We start from the raw sequence: 23,957 nt of genomic DNA on the forward strand, positions 1-23,957 counted from the left end.
CAGCTCTGTCCACTCCTCCATCCCCCGAAGTGGGTGCTGGGGGCCCCAAGATGAACAATCTAACCGCAGACCTTGGTGGGAGAGAGACCAGGCCCAAAATAGTCTGAGCGTCTGGGGCGTCAGCTGGGATTTGCCCCTTCCAGCAAGTCACGGCTCAAGCATTCTGTTTACCAAATGCTTCTGCACACATAGAAACCAGGAAGGCCTGGGTTATACGTTAATGGGGATGCTGAGGGTACCCCCAGGGTGGATTTCGAGGTGTTGGAAGCTTATCTGACAATGCTGTGTGGGAAGGCCAACGCCTGGAGCTGCCCAGAAGCCTGGCAGAGGAAGAAAGGCGAGGGCAGGCTGGTGTGCAGGCAGGCAGCAGGGCGGGGCTCGTTCCTACTGCGTCCACCCCCCACACAGCCCCAGCCTGACAGGTAGCAGAAAGGTGACGTTTGCAGGCGAAAGTGGCTCTGTGGAGGGGGGATGCCACCTCGGCATGCTCTTGAGCTCATGAGAGTAATTAAAACCAGTTGAGTCTGTCAACCCACAGCTGAAGACTGAGCTGCTCTTCCAAGGGCTGCTAGGAAGAGGGGGTTTCCAGTGGCAGAAGCTGGCATGTTTCCTTACCCAGGAGCACGCCCCCATCAGGCTGCTCTTCTCTCCCTGGGGTGGTGGGGCTGAGGGTGGTCATGGAGAAGGGCAGCCTCCCCAGGGTGCACTGTGCCTCCCCTTCCCATTCCTTCCTCATGGGGCCAAGCTGCCTTCTCCAAAGGCTTCTTCCCTGCCCCTCTGCAGAGGTGGAAGGGAATAGAGTCAGTGCTTACTGTGGGCCACCCAGATAGTTAAGCACTGGCCATGCAGATGTCCTCAATGGTCACAAGAACTTTACGAGCTTGGTGCTTTTTTAACCCTGCTTTACAGATTAGGACACTGAAGCACAGAAGTGACATGAAAAAGAGCACACAGCTAGTTAAGTGGTGGAGCCAATATTTGCACCCAAAAGTCTGGTTCTAGAGCCCACACTCTATACCAGTATACTAGCCTGCCTGGCAGGACAAGGATGATGACAATAATGATGACAATGACAGTAAGGAAAAAATAAAGTACTTACCATATGGTAGGCACTTTGGATACCTATGTCATTTAATTCTCATGACAACCCTATGAAATATAGATATTATTTATTACACCCAATTTAGAAAGGGGAAAATGAAGGCACACATTGTAAGTTACTTACTCAGGGCCATCAGCTAGTACGGGCAGGCCCAGGGTTCAGGCCCAGATCCCTCTGATTCCAGCACCCACTACTGTACAGGCCCTTCACTTATTCGTCCAGCAGCAATGCTGACTGAGCACCCACTGCTGTATGTCAGCCACTGCCCAAAGGCGATGAAATAGTCCACCCCGCCCTTACAGCCTGCTGGTGGAGGGAAGAACACCAGTCACACCATCATATACATAAATCTAAATTTCCAATTGAGAAGCAAAAGAACACCTCATTTGAGCAGTGCTTCAAAAAGTGTTTTGTTGTTGTTGTTGTTGTTTTGGTAGATAATTTACAGAAGTAGTTTCTGCAAGATGATTTATTGTCTTTTTATGCACCTTTTATTTCCTATTCTGTACCAGAAAGGCAACTGGAAATCAGGGACATATTAATAAAATCAGTGGAATGCACCTTGTCTCACATCCAGACATCACCATGTGGCTGAAACACTATATTTTCCCAGGATCAATGACACACAGTAGAGGGAAGGACGAGACAGCCAGCTCCCAGGAAATGCCTGAGAAAAGCCAAACTGCACTTTCCCTGCCTGATACATAACCAGCACATGAGACAGCTATCAGAGGTAGGTCATGGTCACTGTGAGGCCAGCCCAGACTCACCTTTATGTCACACTCACCTGTCTCAAGCAGTGGTTCCCACAGCATGATCTTAGGTGAAATTGTTAGAAATGCAAATTCTCACAGCCCATCCCAGACCTACTGAATCAGAAACTCGGGGTAGGGTCCAGCAAACCGTGTTTTAACAAGCCCTCAGATGATTCTGAAACTGCTAAAGCTTGAGAACCACTTATCTAGGACAGGCTGAGGCAGTGAACATAAGGGACCCAACACTTACTGAGTGCCTACTATGTATCCAGCACACAGCATCTCAATTAACATTCACAGTAACTCTGGGCATAAACAGTACAGGCCTACAGAGAAAGAAATGAGGGTCAGGAGCTTCCCCAAGTTGTCCAACCTCATGCTGCTGGCAAGTTGTGGAAATGGAAGTCTGTTAAGCATATGGACTTTGGATTCAAAAAGACCCAGATTCAAATCCTGCATTTGCTGCTTACTGGCTGGGTGGATGTAGACTCCCTAACCTCTCTGAGCCTGAGCTATCTCATCAGTTAAAATGGAAAACAGTGAAGAGGCCCTCTCCTGGAAGGTCCTGCTTTTGAGGACTCAATGAAATAATCCATGTAGAAGGCCTCCCACTGTGCCAGGCACATGGTGAGTGTGTAATAGAGGGCAGCTGCTATGTAAGAGTAGAGATCTTGTAAGACCCAGAGGCCTGCGTGCACCCACAGTTGATGTGATCTGGTTCAGGCACTGGGTCTCCTGTGCTTTACTCACAGGAGAGCCCTTTAGATTAGTTGAGTACCCAGCTATTCTTATTTACAAATAACTCTATCAGATTTCTGGGACCTCAGCTGGTGAGAGGCAACAAGTGGGGAGAGATGAGGGGCTGGGAAGGGAAGGTGTTTGCTGCCATGGAAGGAAGAGCCAGAAAAGTAACAGCAAACACAGCTGTGTGGGGTTTACAGGGCTCCTGTAAACAGTGCCCTCCACCCAGCCTGCAGTAAAGTGAGTCTATTCAAGACGACTGAGTCACCATGGAGAGGTCAATAGCATGATTCGTCAAGGCTTAGGGAGGCTACTGTGCATGTATGTGTGCGTGTCTGTAAAAAGCTTAACAAGAATGGATAAAAATTTTAAAATACTGGATGTTTAAAGAAATAACATTGTAGCTTTCCAGCCAACTTGATTATCTAAAACCACTTGGTCCCTGGGGCCTGGATAACTGAGCTATTCCTCTATCACAGAGCCAGATAAGCCAGAGGTTGAGAAGGCAGGTGCCAGACTGCCCAAGTTCAACCCTGACCCGTAGTGTGACCCTGGATAAGTCAATTAACTTAAGCCTCAGTTTCTGCACCTGAAAATCGGAAAATATTAAAGAACCTACCTCATAGGGTTGTTTTGAGGATCAATAATCACTCAATAAATGTTACAAATTATTTTTGGATGTATGTACATGCACTGTTTTTCCATGAGCCTGCTTTCCATCACATTAAAAGGATGATTTTCTTTAGTTAAGCACACTTCATATACAGGCTGCAGACAAAGGAAGTGGCAGATAAGTACTTCTTTGACTATCAGTAGTGAGGTTCTGCGGTGGTGGTTCCAGAGACAGTGACAGATATGCAAGCCAAAAAGGGAAAACTAAAGGAAAGCTGTCTGGAGAGATACAAAATGACTGATGACCTTCAGAGGACCCAAGTGTGTAGGAAGCCCAAGACAATGGGGCTACAAATTAGTAAAGGAAGAAAGCCAGCATTTATTAAGCACTTACTACGTCCCAGATACTGCACAAGGGTATTTGCACTCACACTGATTCACTTATTACTCCCAGCCATCCTGTGAAGGTGATATTACTATCTCCGGTTTTTAAATGAGGACCTGAAACTCAGGGAGGATAGGTAAATTTCAGAAGTCATGTGGTTCGTAAGTGGTAGAGGTGGAATTCAAACCTGGGTCTGGCTGACTCCCATCACATCGCCAAGGCAGCCATGGACCATCAGGGAGCAAGCTGGTGATACACCTGTCCAATCTATTTCCTCCCTTTCATTTCCTGCTGCTCCTGCCACTGGCCAGCCCTAACCCGAAGCCAGAAGGCAAGCCCACTGAGGCAAGCCATGCAGGTCAGCCTCTGGGCACAGAGCAGGGTGCCAAAGAGCAGATCTGGAGCAGCAAACAGAATATCCAGCAGCACAGAGGGAAAACCTGATCCCTGCCCACCAGGGTTTCAGGCCTCAGAGGTAGGATTTATCTGGCCTAGTTCAGAGAGAGGGAGTGAGAGGGCAGTGGGATAGTCTAGAGGCTGGCAGGGATGAAACAAGCCTCCTGTAATGGCTGCCCTTACTCCCTGCAGTGCCTTCGTGGGCCCCCACCCGACCCCCCATCCCAGACCTACTAGTCAGAGAGCTCCCTGCTGGCCACACCAGCCCCTCTACTTGGTGACCCCACTCTGGTCTCATTCCTGAGACGCTCACTTTATCAGTCTTTAGCCACGAGCCCTCATTTATCTGCTCAGCTGCCTCCTTGGGTCCCAGGAAAGATAAACAAGGTCAGCAACAGCTTGGCTGCTCTTTGGGATGAGAATTTTGGTAGGTCTCTTTGTAACAGGGTTGGAATCCTCCCCTACTGATGGTAAAACTACCCTTAGTCCCATGTCTCCCACTTGGGACAAAATTTCTGCCTGGCACAATGTTTCAGAAGTGACAAATTTTTTAAAAATTTTTTATTAAATGGGAATGATTTTAAACAGCTTTGGAAAATTTCTGTGAAGTTTTTTATTATGAAGAAACAAAGAAAACTAGCAAACTAAAATTAAATCTCTACTCTTGCTGGTCCTCAGTCTCCCCTCTTGAGGGTAAGCCCCAGCATCATCTGCAGTACGAGAGAGATGGGATGAGACCAAACGAACATTCCTTAAAATACTGTTATGAGACAAAATGAAAACCAGTCCACTAATAGTGGATAGGCTTTGGGCAAACTGGCTTTGGGCAAATTGACCTGGAGCCCAAACTCTGGTGCTCAGATGGAGCTTAATAAGTATTTGTTGACTGAATAACAAATGTGTTTGACTGTTAGGTGATGTCCACACTTGAGGAGAGGTGCCACCCTAACTCTGTCCCCTGACAGGTGGGCCAAGAAGTTGAGAATGAAATGGGTCACCCACAAGCCAACAGGCTCTCAAGTATACTTAGTAACCGAGCATGCACCCTGTTCTGGCATTTGGATAGACTTGTTTGGCAAACATTTAACAGACACAGTGTCCTCAAAGGGCTTTCTAAGTGCTTGGATACCCTTTGTGACACTGGGTAGTAGCACTGCCTTAGAATCTTCCCACAGGGCTGAGCCCGTGGCACACTCGGTAGCGTGCTGCGCTAGCAGCGCGGCGACGCTCCCGCCGCGGGTTCGGATCCTATATAAGAATGACCGGTGCACTCCCCGCCTGAGCGCCGGTCACAAAAAAAAAAAAAAAAAAAAAAAAGAATCTTCCCACAGACTCAAGTCCCCTAACTTCTCACCAGAGACAAGAACATGCGGCCCCCTGCCTGGTATCGGGCGGCGAGTCACAGGACCTGACCACACGCCTCCAGAAGAGGGGACCAGCTGGCTCACTCTCAGGTTAGAGGCGGCTGTTTTATTAAATCTAGATGGCCAGAGGCTTTGGCAGCTCCACAGGCTTCCTGATGCTCAGACACTTCCCTAGGCCTTCCCAGGACCAGCTGACCAGCGGAGGAAGGGCTCTGCCTTTTTGTCCAACCATGAGCCAACCACACTAGGGCCTTGATGACTGAAACTGACACACTTCCTCAAATCTGACAAATCATCAACTGTAGAATGTGTCATGTTCTAGTAAAAAAGAAAAACTGTTGCCAATTAAACTATGACATGTCATTGGCTGTCAGATGCACCCTGATTTCAGAGATCTTACAACAAGAAAAAATGTGTTAGAACTGAAGAAATGCAATTTGTTTTCAGGACTGTTGTGTTCTTCCTAGCTCATTCTTAGCTGTGTGGCCTGATGCAAGGAAGTTCACTTTGCTAAGCCTCAATCTTCTTGTTAGTAAAGCAGAATAGTAATACTTCCCTCAAAGGGTTTTGAGAGGAGAAAATGAAGTGATACCTATAAAATGTTGAGTTTATGCATAGTACATCACAGGTAGCTACGTAAAGTGCTCTAATAAGGCTTGTGAGGACAGCACATCTCTTTCATCTTCTAGTGCCCAGGTGGTTACACTGAGGTGAATCAACCTATGAATTCTTGAGGCTGACACTGACTATGACCAAGAGCAGGGAGAGCAGACAACTGGATTAGGAACCACCCACTAATTAACTGGGCTTACGGCAGGGCACCAACAGCAGTAGAAGCACAGGAGGTTTGGACGAGAAGACAAATTCAACTGGGATGTGGGAAGTTCCAGTTCCTGAAATGGAGGAATAGATTGTATTGAACTAACCCTCTGGTCAATAGTTATAAACTCTGGACAATATACAAAAAACAACTGGTTGAAAGCACTGAAGGACAACCAAAAGCAGAAAAACTGGAGAAGACATGGTCCATGAAAGAAGGGAAGCACATTACTCCACTTCCCAGTTCATGGTGATACATAGAAAAATAGAACTGAAACAGAAAGCAGCAATCTTACTGTTTGGGAGGATGAGAAAGAGGTTGAACTTTGAGGCTGGAAACTGAGGAGGAAAATGCCAGAAAGAAGAGTGCTACAGAAGAGGGAACCCCAAATTACTGCACAAATTTCCCTAAAATCCTTAGCTAACCCCTAAATTGTATACATGTAGAGAGAAACTCCAAGAAGCACAACAGAAAGCAGCAGCTGGGAGGAAAAGATTTCAGCAGTTGCCTGGAAGATGGAGTTTGCAGTTCAAGTCCTGCCAAATTAAAGCAGGTTAGCAAACACTTAAGGCTTTTGATTTAATCCCAGAAAGGCCATGCCTTACAAGTAAGTCCAGGACTAAGGGTTATGCCCTAGGACTATTGGCAAAACCAAAATAAACCCACCTAAACAAAGTCTAAAAACAAGGCCTCCACAAGATCAAGTAATTTAACTGCCTGCTAGAACAAAACATAACATTCTTTAGAAGAAGACAAAATACAGTCTCTTCAACAGATCATCCACAATGTCCAGTATACAATAAAAATTACAGACATGTAAAGAAGCAGGAAAATATGACCCATAATCAAGAGAAAAAAACCAGTCAATGAAATCAGACCCACTGATGACCCAGATGTTGGAATCAGTAGACAAGAATTTTGAAATGAATATTATAAATATGGATAGGATTTTCAGGAAATAAAGGATAGAATAAATGAGTGGATAGGGAATCCTAGAACAGAAATGAGATTATAAAAATAACCAAGTGGAAATTATAGAACCAAAAAAATATAGTATCTGACATAAAAAATGCTTTGGATGAAATTAATAGCAGATTATATACTGCAGAAGAAAGGATTAGCAAACCTGAAGACAGGTAATAGAAGTTATTCAAATGGAAGCATGAGAGAAGAAAAGATTAAATAAATAAATAGATAAATAAACAAAGCTTCAGTGACTTGTGGGACAAGTGTATAAAATGGAGTTCTAGAAGGGGAGGGGAGAGAGAAATGAGCATAAAAATATTTGAAGGAATAATGGCCCCAAATTCGCCCCATATTCCCAAATGAAACATCATCCCATAGGTCCAAGAAGCTCAGTGAACCCGACATAGAATAAATGCAAAGAAAATCACACTTAGTCACATCATATCAAACTGCTAGAAGTCAACAATAAAATCTTAAAAGAAGACAAAGGAAAAAAAGACTCCTTAGGTATACAGGAAGACCAAGGAAGGTAGCTGATTTCTCATCAGAAACACATTGGCCAGAAGACAATGAAGACATTTAAAAAGCGCTGAAAGGGGTGTTTAAAAAAAAAAAAAAAAAGTCAATTTATATGTGAATCTGGTGGGACTCTGAGATTGCAAAATACAGCAAAGCTGCTCCATCCAAGCACACCCCTCTGTATCACATGCCCCTCCGTCTCCAGCACACATACACACACATTCTCCTGTCACATACCCAGTATCTCAGCAGAAAATCCCAACATTACCAACAGGAAAAAAAAAAAAAATTGTAGTTGTTGGGAAGGTGATAAGACATGAAAAGACATGAAATCATTTATACAAACTGTGGCACATACATTAAGATTCTTCGTATTCTGCCACCAGATAAACATCAAACATTTTTCATTGATAAAAACTTTAAAAAGGAAAATGTTTTAATCACGTGATGCTTCTGTCTGGCAGGCAAGTGGAAATGTGGAAGTGGTGCTCCTCGAGGAGGTCAGGGGGATTCCAAGACCTAGCAGTCATCAAGTTAGGAGCTTGGTGAAGCTGTTCTGAGTGAGAATGGGAGGAGTCTGGGAGCAGGGAGCAGCAGCAGCAGTGCAGCGGCAGTTTCCTGACCAACTGCTAAATGCCTAGTACCAGGCACTTATTCAGTCCTCACACCAACCCAGAGGGGTGTTATTGTTTTGGAGATAATAAGAAAGTTGCCCAAGATTAGTGATAGAGGTGGGCTTTGGGCCCAGGTCCGTTAGACTCTAAGCCACAGATTTTCTCCCTCCTCCAGCCAGCCATTCATTTCTCTGCTCTGGGCTATACAAAAGGAGACTCTCCCTGGCTGGCACACACCACTGTCCTCAGAGTACTCACAGCCCACTGAAGGAGGCAGTGCTAACTGTTACAGCCAAACATGTATCAAGCAATGGACTTGCCAGTGTGTATTACACTTAATGTGTCACATCTTATCTAATTTTCACAACAGCTCTATAAGGTAGACCCTTGTATTATCCGTATTTTACAGATGAGGAAAGTGAGCTCAGAGCTACTAGGTGGTTGAACCAGAATTGGTCCCAGAGCTCAAGCTCCCAAGCAGGGCACTTGACTCCCCAAGGCCACCAAAGGGGCAGGAGTTGTGCAAAGATGGGCACAGGGCAAGGTCACCTTGGTATTCCTCCCCTGTTTGATGGGATCCTAGGAACTTAGAATTGTGAAAACAAATTTATTTTAGCAACCAAGGGGCTTGGGCTGCACCCATTCCCAGAAAGTGAGAAAGTCCTAGAAATTCCCTCCTGATCCAGAGAGTCCCATTGCCTCCCTCCCCTACCAGATACAGACACCTTGTGTGTAGCTCAAATCAATCCAGTGTCGATTCAACTAATGTGGCCTTTAAAAAATAAAAGTACGTCTCAACACTTGTCTTGCTCAAATCCTTTCAGTGGCTCCCTACTGTCCTTGGGATGAAGTCCCACCTCTAACAAGGCCTTGCCTATTCTCCTCAGCTGAGATGCACTTCTCTCAGCTCCTCTGAAGAGTGCCTACAATTGCTCTTGCCTCAGGGTCTGTTTATTACTATGGCTGTGTAACAAATTTCCACCAAAACCTAGCAGCCTAAAACAACCATTTTATTATATCCCTGGGTTCTGTGGGTCAGGAATTCAGATATGGAACAGTAGAATGGCTCATGTCTGCTCCCCAGTGTCTATGGCCTCAGCAGGAAGACTCCATAGCTGAGACTGACGCAGTGACTGGGGTGACCCAATGGAGAGGGGCTGGAATCATCAGAGGCATCTTCCCTCACATATATGGAGGTCCATGCTGGCCATCAGCTGGGACCTACACTGTACATGGCCTCTGCATGGTGGCTTCTGAACTTCTTAGGCTCCTGGTTGGCTCAGGGCTCCAAAACAGAGTGCCTCAGTGAACAGGACAGAAGATGCACTGCCTTTTCTCATCTAGCCTCAGAAGTCAGGTAGTGTCACCTCCACCACATTCTACTGGTTACAAGGAAGTCACAGATCCACGTAGATTCAATGTGAGGGGGCATGAACCACCTCTCAATGGGAGGAGTGTCAAGGTCTCATTGTGTACTAGGAGATATCGTTGTGGCCATCTTTGAAAAAGCAATCTTCCACAGGGTCTTTACACACTATTGTCTCTGCCCAGACCATCCTCTCTCCACCCTTATCACCTGCTAATTCTTACCCATCCTTCAGGCTTCAGCTTCAGCACTGCTTTGTCAAGGAACCTGCCCTGACTGCCCTGCCCAGGCTTAATCAGACTACTGGTTAGGTATTCCCCAGTGCCCAGGACTTCTCATGCACCACACTGTCTGTCTCCCACCTGGACTACCAGCTCTCAGAGGACTGGGCCCCTGGCTTCCTTGTGTTGGCTAAGAGCAGGTTCCCAACAAATACTCCCTGGATAACAGAGAGAAGTGTTGGGGAGGGGTGTAGAGGGTAGGGGAGAGGGAGAGAAAGAAGGGAAAGAGGAAGGAAGAGGAGAAAGAAAGACATACCAACCTCCACCGTGTATCTCAGGCTGGCAAAATATGGGTGCCTCGACAGAGTGAGGGAGAAGAATTCAGCTCCCATCAAATATGGTTCTGCTGATCTCTAGCCCCCAGCCTGCCACGGCCCCACCATGGCCCCACTGGGAGCCCTTTAGGCCCTTTGGAGAATCCAGAGTGGACCGGAATCATCACCCCCACAGTAAATGTAGGGAGTATTTCTGGCTGACTGTACAATCCAGCTCTCTGGATGATGTAGTGGCCTCTAAGACACTGGGGGTCTTCTGGCAAAGACCCACCTTGTAAAAAGGGATGGGACTGACAGATGGAAAAGAAAGTCTGAGCAGGCTGGGAGAATCAGAGGCAAGGAGAAAAGCTCGCTCCCTGCAAAGGCAGGACTGGCAGTCCTGAGGAGGGATGGACCACAGTGGACTCGTTTGCCCAGGGACCAGGTACATGACCCACTGTGCCTATGGATGGGGAGAGTCCCATTAAGGTTCTTCTCCCAATTTATATCGAAATATCATCACCACCATCATTAGTACAATGTTTTAAAAAGGAAAGAAGAGTCCAAGCAGAGGGACAAAGCTGTGCCCTGGGGTTCCCTTCCCAGTGCAGTGCTGGCCACCCACCCTCCCACACTCTGCATCCCTGCAGAGTGTCCAACAGTGGGCCTGGCCCTGCCTCCTCTGACTGCGCCTTCTTCCAGCCTGACAATGCCGATAAGCTTGGACGATGCTTGCTTTGTGGGATCCAGTGCCATTGTCCCCTTTCTTGCTCTGATTCTGTAAGCGTTCACAGAGTTCCACCTATGTGGCAGACTCTGTGCCGAGGACTCTAATGGAGTTCCAGCATTTGTTCCTAGAAGGGCCCAACAGGAGGTCACACTTTGATGAAAACACTGAGGCTGAACAGTATCACACAGCAGAAGTTCTGGGAGTGTGCGACCCCTGGCCTGCCCATCTCCCGAGTCCTGAGTTCAGTTCATGGGGTATCCCTGACACTGTGCCAAGCCCTCTCCCGTGTGATCTCGGAGAACCCTCGCTGCAGCCCTTGGAGATAGATTACTAGCATTAATTACCTCCTTTACTGATGCATAGAAGGGATGCCCACAGAGCTGAAGTGACTTAATCAAGGCCACTCAGGTAGGAAGTGACGGAGCTTTCCTCCAGTGCTGCCCCACCCCCAGCCTGTGGTATTTCCACTGTCTTAAGCTACTGCCTCCTGCTAACTTCCAGCAGCACAGACGCTGCTGGCTTCTGTGTGGACAGCCTTGGGCTCCCTTACCCAGGGTTTAGAGAAGGAGTAAGGCCTCCAAGAAGGGCGGCTGAGCTGCCCCAGCCACCCGCCAACCTGGGGCTCTGTGGGCAGTGTGTAGCGAGGTAGGGGTCCAGGAGGATGACCCAGCTCCCTGCTGCTCGCAGCCGGCTGCATGCACAGCTGGAGCGGATCTAAACCCATTACCTGAGTCAAAGGGGAAGCTCTCTGCCTCAGTGGAGCTCGCTGGGAGCTGCCCGGGCTTTTGGGAGCGGGCGGGCCAGGGAATGGAGCTGGCCAGGCTGGCTGTGCCAAGGAAGGAGGGGTCCCGCCGAGGCCGCCAAAGCCGGCCAGGCGGGAGGGGCTGGGCCAGCTGGGGCCGGAGCTAGTGTGACATCACCGGGCGGCCCGCCTCTGTCTGGGGCTGAGGGGAGGCCCGGAGCCTTTCTGGGGCCTGGGGGATCCTCTTGCACTGGTGGGTGGAGAGAAGTGCCTGCAGCCAACCAGGCTCAGGCTGTGCTCACAGTTTCCTCTGGCGGCATGTAAAGGCTCCACAAAGGAGTTGGGAGTTCAAATGAGGCTGCTGCAGACGGCCTGAGGATGGACCAGAAGCCCTGAGCCGTGCTGCCCGAGTCCCCGGACCTGCAGAGCATGACACTGATCCAGCTGCCCGCCCTGGCTATGAGGGAAAGCAGATTGTGAGCAGCCCAGCAGGACCCCCAGCCAGCCCTTGCCCCATCCTCGACTGGAGCCCTGCTGTGGAGGCAGAGCCAGTGAGGCCAGTGAAGCAGGGCTGCTTGGCAGCAGGTCTGGCCTGTGACTTGGGGACCCCTCCTGGAGGCCATGGACAGGCTGTACTGCTGATGGCCAAGGTGAAGCATGTGAGGAGCTGCCCTGGGAGCCAAGCAGGAGGAAGAGGTAAGGGGCCAGTACTGTGGTAGCAAGGGGCAGGGGGCCAGAGGCAGCTGCTGGCCCCCGTGGCTGGGAGTTCAAGAACCCTGACCCCTCCGGTGGGGGGAAGGGGTGTGTGCAGCTGGATCCCAGAGGAGGTCACTCCCTGCTTTCACTTGGAGCCAAACAAGGCATCTGCTGGGGCAGGACCTGTGGACTCTTGGGCAGAGGGTGGTGTTTTGGGGCACAGGATCATGGGCTGGGATTTTGAGGACTTCATCAATAAGCCCCACTCTCCTCCTTCAGACAAAGAGCCTTTGGGGTGAAGGCAGGCGGTTCCTGGGCACAGCTTAGCAGCTGCGTGCGTGTGTGTGTTTGTGTAGGTGTGAGCTTGAGGGGGCAGTGGACTGAAAAAGTCACAGACAGCAGAGGAAGTGCAAGGACTTGGGAAATCGTTTTTAAGCTCTGGGTTCCCATGCACCCTAGCTAGAGACTACTAGGCGGAGGCAAAAGCAAAAGGAAACGCTGTCCTAAGGCAGCCAGGAGCCCTGGTTCAGAAAGTTCCCTGGAGCTGGGCAGCCTCTGCTCATCCCTCAGCTGGGCAGGAGAGGAGCCAAGGCAGCCGGTGCTGGAAGAGACATGTCACCCAGAAGTTTCTGCCACTGTGACCTGGGGCAAGTGCTGCTCTGACTTCCCCTCCCCATGCTCAAGGACACCTGACTCTTCTAGCACTGGATGGTACCGCAGGTCTCCAACTGGCTGAATGTGGCCAAGAAAGAACAGAGGGTGCAGCTTCCGCAGCACCCCACAGGGGGACAGCTCAGGCTCCACATACTGAGTCCCTTGAAAGTGCTCAGCGTTAGATAACATTTCCAAACAGAAATTCTTCACTGATCTTCCCTTCTCCTTCTGCGATAAGTGTGCCATGGGTCAGCTATTGCCTCTGCCATGGGATTATGAGCGCTCCCAGAGGCCACTTTGGTTACTTAGAAGAGGATCTCCTTTCACCAGGGCTCTGAGGAAAATTGCGAATGCCACTTCCGAAGCTGGTCAAATGCTCCCCACATGTATTTTTCCAAATGGAGGCAGAGTAGAATAGTGCTCACGAACTGGCTCCAAATTCTGGCTCTTTTTCTACTTACTAGCCAAGTGGTTCTGGCAGAACACTCAGCCTTTCTCAATCTCAGTTTCCCTATCTGTAAAATGGGAAAATAGCAGTGCCCACCTCCTAGTTAACAGCTAACACTTACATTGCACTTACTATGAGCCAGGCACTTATCAACTGGTAGAATCCTCACAACCACCCTATAATATAGGTACTGTTATTCTTCCCATTTTATATGAGGAAACTGAGGTAGACGTTAAGTGACATGCCCAAAGCCGCAAGGCTAGCAAGTGCTGGCACCAGGACTTGAACCCAGGGCATGGCTCCAGAGTTACTCTGAACCACGCTGCTTTCTAGGAAGAGCACACACGATGCTAGGTCTTAGCATGGTGCCTGGTGTGCTGCAAACCCTCAGAAAACACTAGTCACTGATTATTATGAACGATAACAATCAAAATTGTGTAGAGGGAGGAGCAGAGACCCAAATGCTTTTCCCGGTCTGGACACATCCTGCTAGGGTTTTCAGAAAATCCAAGGTAGAACCAATGCTATGACTGCTACTAGTACCCATACTGGGGGGCCTTCCAGGAGCCTGGGGGAGGAGGGCTCTCTGTCTGGGGTTTGGGTTTGGGCCACCTATAGCATGTCTACGTCTCAGAAGTCCAGACTAAGAGAAAGTGCAGACACAGTGACAAAAGAATCCGATACCAACCTTACAGGAAGAGCAGCCTCCCACCCACATGGGCACTACTTGTCTGCCTGTTGGTCTCTCCACCAGAAGCATAGTAGATGGAGCTACCTCAGGGCTGCAGGAGGATCAATGGCTAGGCCTGTCCTGGAGTTGCAGAGGAAGAGGTAAGGAGTAGCTATCACCAAGTGTGGCCACTATGGTGATCAAGTCTGGTGGGCCTTACACCAGACAACAATGGTACATCTTAGCCCAGGACAGTCGCTTCTGTCCCATGGCCCCCAGAGGTCCCAGCGGGCTCCCTGGGCTCTTGGAAGCAGTTTGAAAGCTGATGCTAAATATCTGCCTCTTTAGCACAAGGCCTCTGGGGCTGCTGAAGCCATGGGTTTCCCTGCTCCAGCCTGGAACCTTGGTGGCTCACTGTCCTCTCTGGGCAGCTCAGGCTGAGCAGAGGCCCTGACTGACTTCATGAGCTTAGCTAACAAAAATGGGATTAATTATTACTCAGTACCAGGTAGTCTTGGTGGAACAGACAAAAATGTGTAAAGCACATGGTCCAGGAGGGCACTGCATGGCATTGCTGTAAACTCACAGGCAGAGCAAATCAGCTGTTCATCAATCCCACAACAATTTATGAAGTACCCATAGGCTAAGTAAGGCACATACATGATCTCAATTCATCCTCACCACAACCCAAGGAGGTAGGTTCTAGTTTTAGCATCTCATTTTACAGAGGAGAAAACTAAGGCTCTGAGAGCTTTACTTGCCCAAGTTAAGTGATCACATTTAAGTGATTATGTGGGGCTTGAACCCAGAACTATCTGGTTCCAAAGCCCATGCCTTCCTCCATCTCACTCCACTGCCTTGTTCAAGGTGCCTTGATTTCTCTTATCCTGACTCTGTTACTGGGTCCCTGCCCTGTTACCCTGGCAGGCAAATCTGCTTGGTTGCTGTCCTACAGAATGCTGCATCACCCCCTCTGAAAACCATCTGCTTACCTGATTTCAATGCATCATTTGCTGTTCATGGAAGTCTATCTCTGCGACAGAATAGGCATTATTGTTACCCCTCTTATAGATGAGCCTCAGCACAGTTATACAGTATACCTGTGGTAATACAGTCAATGAGAGATGGAACTGGGATTCCAAACCAGCTGGCTGATTTCAAACACCCACCCACTTAGGTGCTCTGGGATCCTCTCTCCCCCATCAGCATCATGGAACTCTGGCACCAACTCAGTGGGAGAGAACCTCAGGGAAACACTTATCTATGTGACAGAGATACCATTTGTGTGTTATCTACATCTCTACTTGGAGATTCCTTTAGGGTTGGAGAATCAGAGCTCAGTTCCTCACCGTCTACACTGGGCCACACTTGAGCAATTCCCGAGAAAACACTGGGGAGACGGCAACTGGTAGCCACAAAAGAACAAACAGACAGCAGCCCCACCCAAGGCAGGTACATCCAGCATCTGGCCTCTCTCTGAATCACAGCTCATTTAATCTGGAATGGTCTCAACTGACAACAGGCAGACAGGGCAGGGGCTCGGCTTTGTAGAGCCCACAGCAAAGCAAGATGAGGGAGATGGTAAGTCTAATAATCATATAAACACACAACTGAGTCATGAAAAGGAGACATGTGTTGCTAAGAGGGCCCTCCAGATGAGTGGTGCTGTCTGCATTTTACAGAAGTGAAAACCGAGGCTCAGAGGTACAGCACCTCTCCCAAAGTCTTGCCACTAGTGGGTCAAAAAGCAAGGATTCAAACCCAGACCTGTGCTCATTCTATCCCAGCCTGCTGCCATCCTGGTTAACCATACTGTGGAAATCTCAGGAAAGAATCAATCCATTGAATAGTGTTTCTTTTCTGTGAATTTTGTATAAAAACACCCTAAATAGAAGGGTTATTCAGCCACTGGCAGCTTGGAGTTTGTGGTGATAGATCATCAAAAACCTCATTCTGGGGGTATTTTCTGTGACAAAACTGTATTGCCTCACAGGACTGTAAGCCTTATGGGGGGTTAAAACATTACAATGTCCCAGTACATGTACACCATCAATTGTGAGACACATTCTGATCACAGGAATGTTAAAATGTTGGGTCGGGGGAGCCAGGCTTCTTACAATCGAGCTATTGTGTCAGATCTATTCTCTGGTGAAAGAGCCTCTCTTGGGGCCAGCAGTCCCAGAACCTCAGCCCTGCTCTGCTGCCCAGACCTCCAGACAGGCAGACCAAAGACCACCACAGAAAAGCCCAGAATGAACTAACTCTGTTCTTATCTCCAAGAGATGCCTGAGAACCTGCCCAGATCCAGGAATGCCTAAAGTCCTGCCCAAATTTGTCTCACTCCAGCCTTCGTGAGGAAAAGGTGTGTCTGTCTTAGACACTGCTAAACCTCCAACACCCACTCAGGGTCAGGCAGAGAAGGTATCCGAGGGATAAATGAATACATGAAGTACTGCAGCAAGCCTCAGATCCAGGCTCTCAAGCAAACAAGCTCTCTACCCTGGAGTGCCACACCATTCCCCTCTGTGTTGTCCAGCCAAGGTCTCTTCTGGACACCTACCCTCCCCCTTCATTCCCCCAACCCCACTCCAGCTGGAGCAGGTGCCACTACAGCACCCTCAGGTACCAGGTTAGGGTGCTGATTACCCATATTATGAACACCTGCTCTCTGTCTCAACTACTACAGTGGGCTCCTTGAGGGCAGGGACCTTGCCTACCTTGTTCCTGCTCTATCTTCAACCCCCGGCACAGTGGCTGGCACAGGGGAAATGCTTGGGAAATGTCAAATGAATGAAATTTTTGAATTCCTAGTCAGTAGCCCAGGTGCCAACCTGGGTACTGGGTGTTCAGAGGGAGAATCTGCCCTGACCCTGCTTTTAAGAAGCTCACAGTCTGGGAGCAGACAACCAGATGAGTACAATCTGAGTCTTGGGTGCTGGGATGGAGGCAGCTATAGCCACTCCTGCGAGCTGGAGGAGGAGGGACCTCGCTGCGAATGGATGGCTTCATGGGGAGCTGGACTTGAGAGGGCAACTTAGGAAGGAAGACAGGCATGCATCAGGCAGGACAGTGGGGCAACGTGCTTGAGGCAAAAAGCACAGCATGTGCAAAGGCAGAGAAGCATGACAAAATGGGCTCTGTTTTTAAGCAGGACACTGGCATGATCAGATGTGAGTTTTAGAAAGACAGCCCTAGAACTGCGTGCAGTGTGTACTGGAAGGGAGGTAGCACCCAAAAGCAGGGAAGCCAGTTGTGATTGTGTGGGTGACAAACCTGGCTCTGGAGGAGACACATCTGGTTCTAAGCCCAGCTCTATGACTTAGTAGCTCTATGGCCCAGAGAAAGTGGCTTCATCCTTTACCTCTGTTTGCTCATCTATGAAATAGGGATAATCATAGCCCCTGTCTCACAGAGTTGCTGGGTTAATGAAGTAGGCACAAAAAGTGCTTGACCCAGTGCTCAAGGGTTGAGCCTATCCCAAAAGGCCAAGGTGACCCTGGTGCCAACCACTCAGCCTAGCACAGAACAGCTCCAGACAAGGCTGGGATTTCCCAGAAAGCCACCCTGGGGCAGTGCTGTCCATTCAGCCCCTGATTTCTCCCTCCTGTCTGAGGCTCCCCCGGTTCCAGGGCTCCAGAGCACACCAGGCACTATCGGAAATGCAGCAGCCAACTCAGAAGCTGGACTCTGAAATGACTTCTGCAGACTCTTCCCCCGCCTCTGCTCTGTTGGCTGAGGCTCCTGGCACAGGGGGCTCAGTGCACTGACTTTGGGGGAATCTCAAGATGTTTCTCAAATAATGTGAAAAAGTAACAGAAGTATCCTTGTCCCCCTGACAAACGCAACCAGCTCCCCCATGCCTAACCACATCGCCCCTTGCTCTATGATCTCACAGTGTGACCACAACCTGCCTCCTCCATGAACTTAGTGGTTCCCTGGAGCTAGCAACTCACCAGTGGCAGGAGTGCAAGGGTCTACGGCAGCAGGCATTTGACACCCCAATGCCACTCTTCCAGGCAAATCTGTCTGATCCTAGACTATCTGCTTTTCTGGTCCATGCCTGTGTTCTTCCATCATCCATGACAGGGCTGGACCTAGGTTATAGCAATGCACAATGGCTGGCTGGATGGGAAGCTAAATGGATGGGTCCTGGAAGGCTGGATGGATGGACAAATGATTCATTTGAAGCTGTTACAAGAGGTGAACTGGCAGGGTTTGGGAAACGGCTCCAGACTCCCTGGGTGCCCACAAAGTCTTTTAGTGGGGAATGATTCACAGGATCCTAGGGTAGGAGGGGATGGCAGTTGGAAATCTGGATATTCCCTCCCTGGCCTCCAGGTGGGTGGTGAATCACCCAGAACAACTGATGCACAGTTCCTTCTCCAGGTATTCTAAGGTGAAGATGCTAATATTCATCCTAGATGCCCATTTTGGGGTCTCACCACTTGCCTGACCAAGAAGCTCTTTTTAACACCCAACAAAACTCACCCTTGTGCTGACCTGAAAGCTGTTTCTACTTATTCAGTCACAGTAAGAATTAATCTAAACAAATAAGTAAGCACTTTGTGTTCATGTTGGCTGGAGAGACAATCTTTATGGAAGTGAGGGTATGGACCTGGCAGCTGACAGTTAAATCCCAATCCTGATGTTTACTCCGAGTGACCTCAGGCAAGCGACCTAACCTTTCTGGTTTTGGATTTCCTCTACTGCAAAATGCAGATAATACCTTTCTCCTGCGGTATGATAATTATATGGTATGGGGACCATATAATTTGTTGACCAACCAAGACAGTTTTGAGAGTGAAAAGAGGTGCTATTAATAATTATATAAGACAACAGGCCTCAACTGGGGCCAACCAGGACATATGGTCCTCTACGTATAAGGTTGCAAGAGCTAGTGAGATAGAGTACAGCTGGGCACACAACAGTTTATAACAAACAAATGACAACAATTATTATTAATGCTATTGGTCATGTAGTCAGCTGGGCCCTTCTGGACTTTTCCTTCATCTGATCTCTCCGTTATCCTAGGTTACCAATCAGTTTGGGAACCACTCTACCAGCACACCATATACTTCAAACAGCTTTAGCAGGAACAACTGTTTGTCAACATTGACATTTTCATTTTTCTCTCTTCTGTCCTGATGTTGGTTTAACCATCCTGATTCGTGTTCAGGTCCATCAGACTCACTGAAGCACAGCTTAAGTTTCTAGCTTCCCAGAACCCAGACATCAGGGGCCAGCCAGGCACACTGGGGACCAGGTGGCAGTTCCAGATTTCCTCACCACCTTGGCAGAGGCTTGCTTCTCAGGCCTCCTGCAGTGCTTGGACACTTACTCTGGCCTGGACTCATTCTCAGCCTTCATCTGTGCTCACAGAACAAAGGGGCAGTGCTGGCTGGGGATGGGGGGTGGGTTCTGTGAGTCCTTCAGGCAGGACCACAACCTGGACTGATGATTAAACACCTGGGAGTTGGACTTAATTTGGAGGTTTCACTGGGGTCTGCAGTCCTGGGAATCCCAAAAGCATGCCTGTCCTCCTCTTGCCTGGAGGGTCAGAGAACAATCTCTTCTGGGTTTCCTGTCATTTTGTCACTTTAGTTTCTCTACATTCACAGCATGATGTATTTTCAGGCATATTCTGGGGTTGTCTTACAGGCTCTGTTACTCAGTAATTCAGTAATTTGGGCAATGATTTACAGTCTTCAATTCTCAACAGTTTCCTATCTGCAAACAGGGATAATTATAAGCCTTGCTGTTAGCTTGAAAAGCATCTTTGTGGGAATTAGAAAATTACTCTCATATAAATATACAAAACTACAAAGACTATGAATGTCTGTTCACGCATGGTGGCCCTGAAATAACAGGGCCTTCCTCCTAGCATTGTTGGGGGATTAAGTGAGATAATGTTTACTAAGTGCTTGGGCCTTAGTAATAATTGGTTGTAGTAATTATTTTTAATATTTGAACTTCTCTCATTCCTAACCTTTGGGTGAAAACTCAAAAGAGTACCCCAGGCCAATAGCTTCTGCCACAAGGCGTGACACTCAGCTCCATTTTATGAAAACGACAACTCTTCCCACAAAGTGGCCCCTTGCCTGGGCTGCAGCACCGTGGTGATGAGAGGGATGTGGACACACAGTGTGTGGCCCCACCGCACAAGGCCAAACAGGGACACTCAGAATCAGCCCACCGGAGGCTGGGTGGGACCCAAGCCCTGGGGAGGCCGCCTCCCAGTGTGCAAAGGCCTTCACGTGGTGTAGTTACACCAGCCTCACTTGCAGGGAGGGAAAACCCGTGCATAATGGAAACTCCTCACAATACAATGTGGAAAAGCAATTTCAAGAATCATTTTTATTTTAATTTCAAAGCCAAGGAAAACAGTTGGATTTGCTTTTCTTTGTTGGTCATAGGAAGAAACTGAAGAGCATCATTTTGATTGGAGTTGAGTTCTTCTCCAGGCCTAAGATGGTTGGAATGCTGGGGTGGTGGTGGGGGGTATTTCCCTTGGGATGCAATTAGTTGAATAAACAGCAAGGGAGCAAAAGTAAACAAACTCATTATTGCCCATTAAGAACTGCCAAAATAGCAAAATACTGGGGTGGTGGAGGTGGTGGGATCTTTAAGGAAAATAAAAGACCTGAGGACAAGAGCAATGCAAAGAGCACGGCCCTTGGTGTAAGGCTGACCCAAGTTCCAGGCTATGTCAGCTTTGGCTTTTATCTGCTGTGTATTCTTGGGCAAGCCACTTAGTCTGCCTGGGTTTCTATGTCTCCATTGATAAAATGAGGGGAATAACACCCCCACCCCATTTACCTGGATTATCTGCGACAGTGCATGTCAGGCACCCACCCAGCACAGTGGGCTGTTCCTTCCTGTCCTTCCTGGAACCCAGTGGGCTTAAAGTCACCCTGTTAAGCCCAGGCTCCTTGGAGATGTGATAGTAAAACCTAGAATCAACTGTGCAGCCTCAAGACTGGTCTCACCACTAGCAATGTGACCTTGAGCCAGTTACCTGATACCTTTCTGACCTTCAGTTTCCTCATCCTCAAAATGGGCATAATCCTAGGAACTAGCTCTGAATGATGAAAGGATTGCATGAGATAATGTGTATGCAAAGGGCCTTGAGAACCTAAATCCCTGTGTGAGAGTTAGTTGTCAAGTTTGGTTTACTTTTTAATCAAATAGTGAGAGATGCTCTTTGAAGACATTATAGTCTATGATTAGGCCTCAATATCTCTTGCCTCCCCACCCTGTGCCAGCAGTGGTGAGACTCTGGGGACTCTAGGGACGCCAGGACAGCCAGGCCCTAGTCTAACCAGTGGACTGCTTCCTGGCTGGTAGGCGAGGCCAGACAGACCTCCTGGTCATAGCCCAGCTATGTGGCATGGATCAAGTTCCTCCTCTGTGAAGTGGGGATAACAGTGGTATCTCCTCATGGGGTGACTGTAAGGATTCAAGGACATGGTAAAAGTGCCATTTCGACACACTGCCTGGCCCATACTCAGCAGCCCTTACTGTCAGTTTGTATTGTTACCATTGTTGTGTGTTCTTGTCATATCACTATGACATTATTCCAATCTATGGTTTTTTTTCTTTTTTTTTTTTTTTTTTAAAGATGACCGGTAAGGGGATCTTAATCCTTGACTTAGTGTTGTCAGCACCATGCTCTCCCAAGTGAGCTAACCGGCCATCCCTATATAGGGATCCGAACCTGTGGCCTTGGTGTTATCAGCACCACACTCTCCCAAGTGAGCCACGGGCCAGCCCTCCAATCTATGGTTTCTGAAGTGCTCCCATGTTGCTTAACCTAGTGTGCAAAGTAGGTTGCATCATCCCATTTCACAGAAGAGGCTCAGCCTTCAAGATCTCAAGTCCAAGGGCAAGAGCTTTGCCTAGGAAGCTTTGAGAGCTCACACTGGGGAGAGGAAAGAACTCAGTGGTAAACAGTGCAGCCCTTCTAGGCCTGTAGGCCTGGAAATGTTTGGAAATCAACCCTTTCCTGGAGCCAGGTTGCTTCCTTGGGCCTTCAGCAGTTTCTTGGCCATGCAGAGGCCACTGCGGGAACCAGCACAGAGACATGTTTGTCATCATCACCTGCAGGTGAGCAGTCTGAGGAAGGCAGCACCCAGCAGGCCCGCCCTAGCCTGGGGTGGTCCCTCCACATTGTTCTCGGGTCAGGGCGTGGCCACCAGGACAGGAGCAGCCAAAGCGCCATTGGAAACCAGGCAAACACTTCCAAACTCAGCCTGGTTTCCACTGACGTCACTGCAGCCCTACCTCCTAGCAGAAACCAAACCAGAAGCTCTCGAACACCTTTCTCTGCCTGGCTGCAAAGGCCTGAGCCAGCCATCGGAACCATACTTGGGCTTTGTCATTTGAGTGGAAAACAGCTCAGCATGGCTCTTGGGAGCACAGGGTCTGTTTTGTAACTGCCCACTGGCTGGCAAAAGGTGGACTCAGGAGGGTCCACCTCAGGATACTCACCAGAGAAGCCCCCAAAGAGGTCCTGGAAGGACAAATCTCTAGGTCCTGTGTCATGGTTGTTATTTTAGCAAAGATTAATGTGAAATAAGGAAGTGGTGATGTTAACACCAGAGTTTAAGGGTTCAAGTCCATCAGACCAGGGCTGAGTCTTGGTACTGCACCTTCTAGCTTTATGATCTTGGGCAAGTCTCTTAGCCTCTCTAAGTCTCAGTTTCCTCATCTGTAAAACTGAAATAACAGTATCTACCTTAAAAGGACATTATGAGAACACAAGAAAGTAGACAACATTCGCAAAATGTTTAGCACACAGGGTCAAGCACATAGTGTGCACTCAGTAAATGGATGTTGTGAATGTTACTAATAAATACAATACATGGCCCCTTCTCTGTGCAGCTCCGACCCACTGAGGCAGTCACTTGCCCACAGGCTCCAACAGCCCCACCATATCTCTCTTCATGGCACTCCCCACTGCACAGCAGCTGTTGGTGGGTGTGTCTTTCCATTCCATTGACAAATATTTATCGAGCTCCTATGTATTCCAGGCCATGTGCTAGGCACTGCTAATGGAGCAGTGACCAAAGCAAACCTGCCTTCGTGGAGCTCATATTCAATTAAATAAGCAGGGACAGTTCCACTGAGAAGGTGATATTTCAGCAAAGACCTGAAAGAGGCAAGGGAGTGAATAATGAAGAAAGGAGGCGAGAGTGTTCTGGATGGGAATAGCAAGTGCAAAGGCCCTGAGCCATAAGTATGCTTGGTGAACTTGGAGAACATCCAGGAGGCTAGTGTGGCTGGAGGGGGGATGAGCAAAGAGGAGGGGGTCAGAGATGAGATGACGGAGGGCCTTAGGTCCACTAGCTTTTTCTTCAACTGGGAAGCCACTGGATGGTTTTCAGTAGAAGTCACCTGATCTGGTTTTTTAAAAAGGATCACTCTGGCTGCTAGGTTGAGGACAGGCTGTAGAGTAGGCAAGGGCAGCGGCAGGGAGGCCAGCTAGGAAACTACTACAATAATCTAGGTGAGAGGCGAAAGTAGGTTGTGTGAGGAGGGTGGCAGGAAGGTAGGGAGAAGCAGTAGGACTCTGGGAATATTTCTAGGATACTGCTATCATAACTGAGTGGTGAATTAGATGTGCGATATGAAAAAAAGGAGTCCAGGATGACCTCAAGGTTTTTGGTCTCAGCAACTAGAATGGAATTGCTATTTACTAACATAGGACAACTGGGATGAACAGGGTGGACAGAGTGTGGGGAAAAACCGGAGTTTGTTTCTGGATAAGCTAAGTTTGAGATGCCTGTAGAGAGTTGAGTGGAAATGTCAAAGAGATAGTATGACATCATGATATTCATATATTG

The 23,957-nt window shown here is 48.5% G+C and overlaps 2 protein-coding genes across 7 annotated transcripts in view; one reads left to right on the forward strand and one right to left on the reverse strand.

Moving 5' to 3' along the window:
* Positions 1–23,957, reverse strand: part of RALGPS1 (Ral GEF with PH domain and SH3 binding motif 1) — a 313,809-nt gene that overhangs the window by 94,059 nt on the left and 195,793 nt on the right. The window lies entirely within an intron of this gene.
* The window catches only part of ANGPTL2 (angiopoietin like 2), a 41,372-nt gene continuing 29,273 nt past the window's right edge, over positions 11,859–23,957 (forward strand). The window contains exon 1 of the mRNA XM_063082458.1: positions 11,859–12,343. The gene's annotated coding sequence lies outside the window, so the exon portion shown is untranslated. The remainder of the gene's footprint in view (positions 12,344–23,957) is intronic.

Source organism: Cynocephalus volans, chromosome 17 (assembly GCF_027409185.1).
Source record: "Cynocephalus volans isolate mCynVol1 chromosome 17, mCynVol1.pri, whole genome shotgun sequence".
NCBI classification, from domain to species: domain Eukaryota; kingdom Metazoa; phylum Chordata; class Mammalia; order Dermoptera; family Cynocephalidae; genus Cynocephalus; species Cynocephalus volans.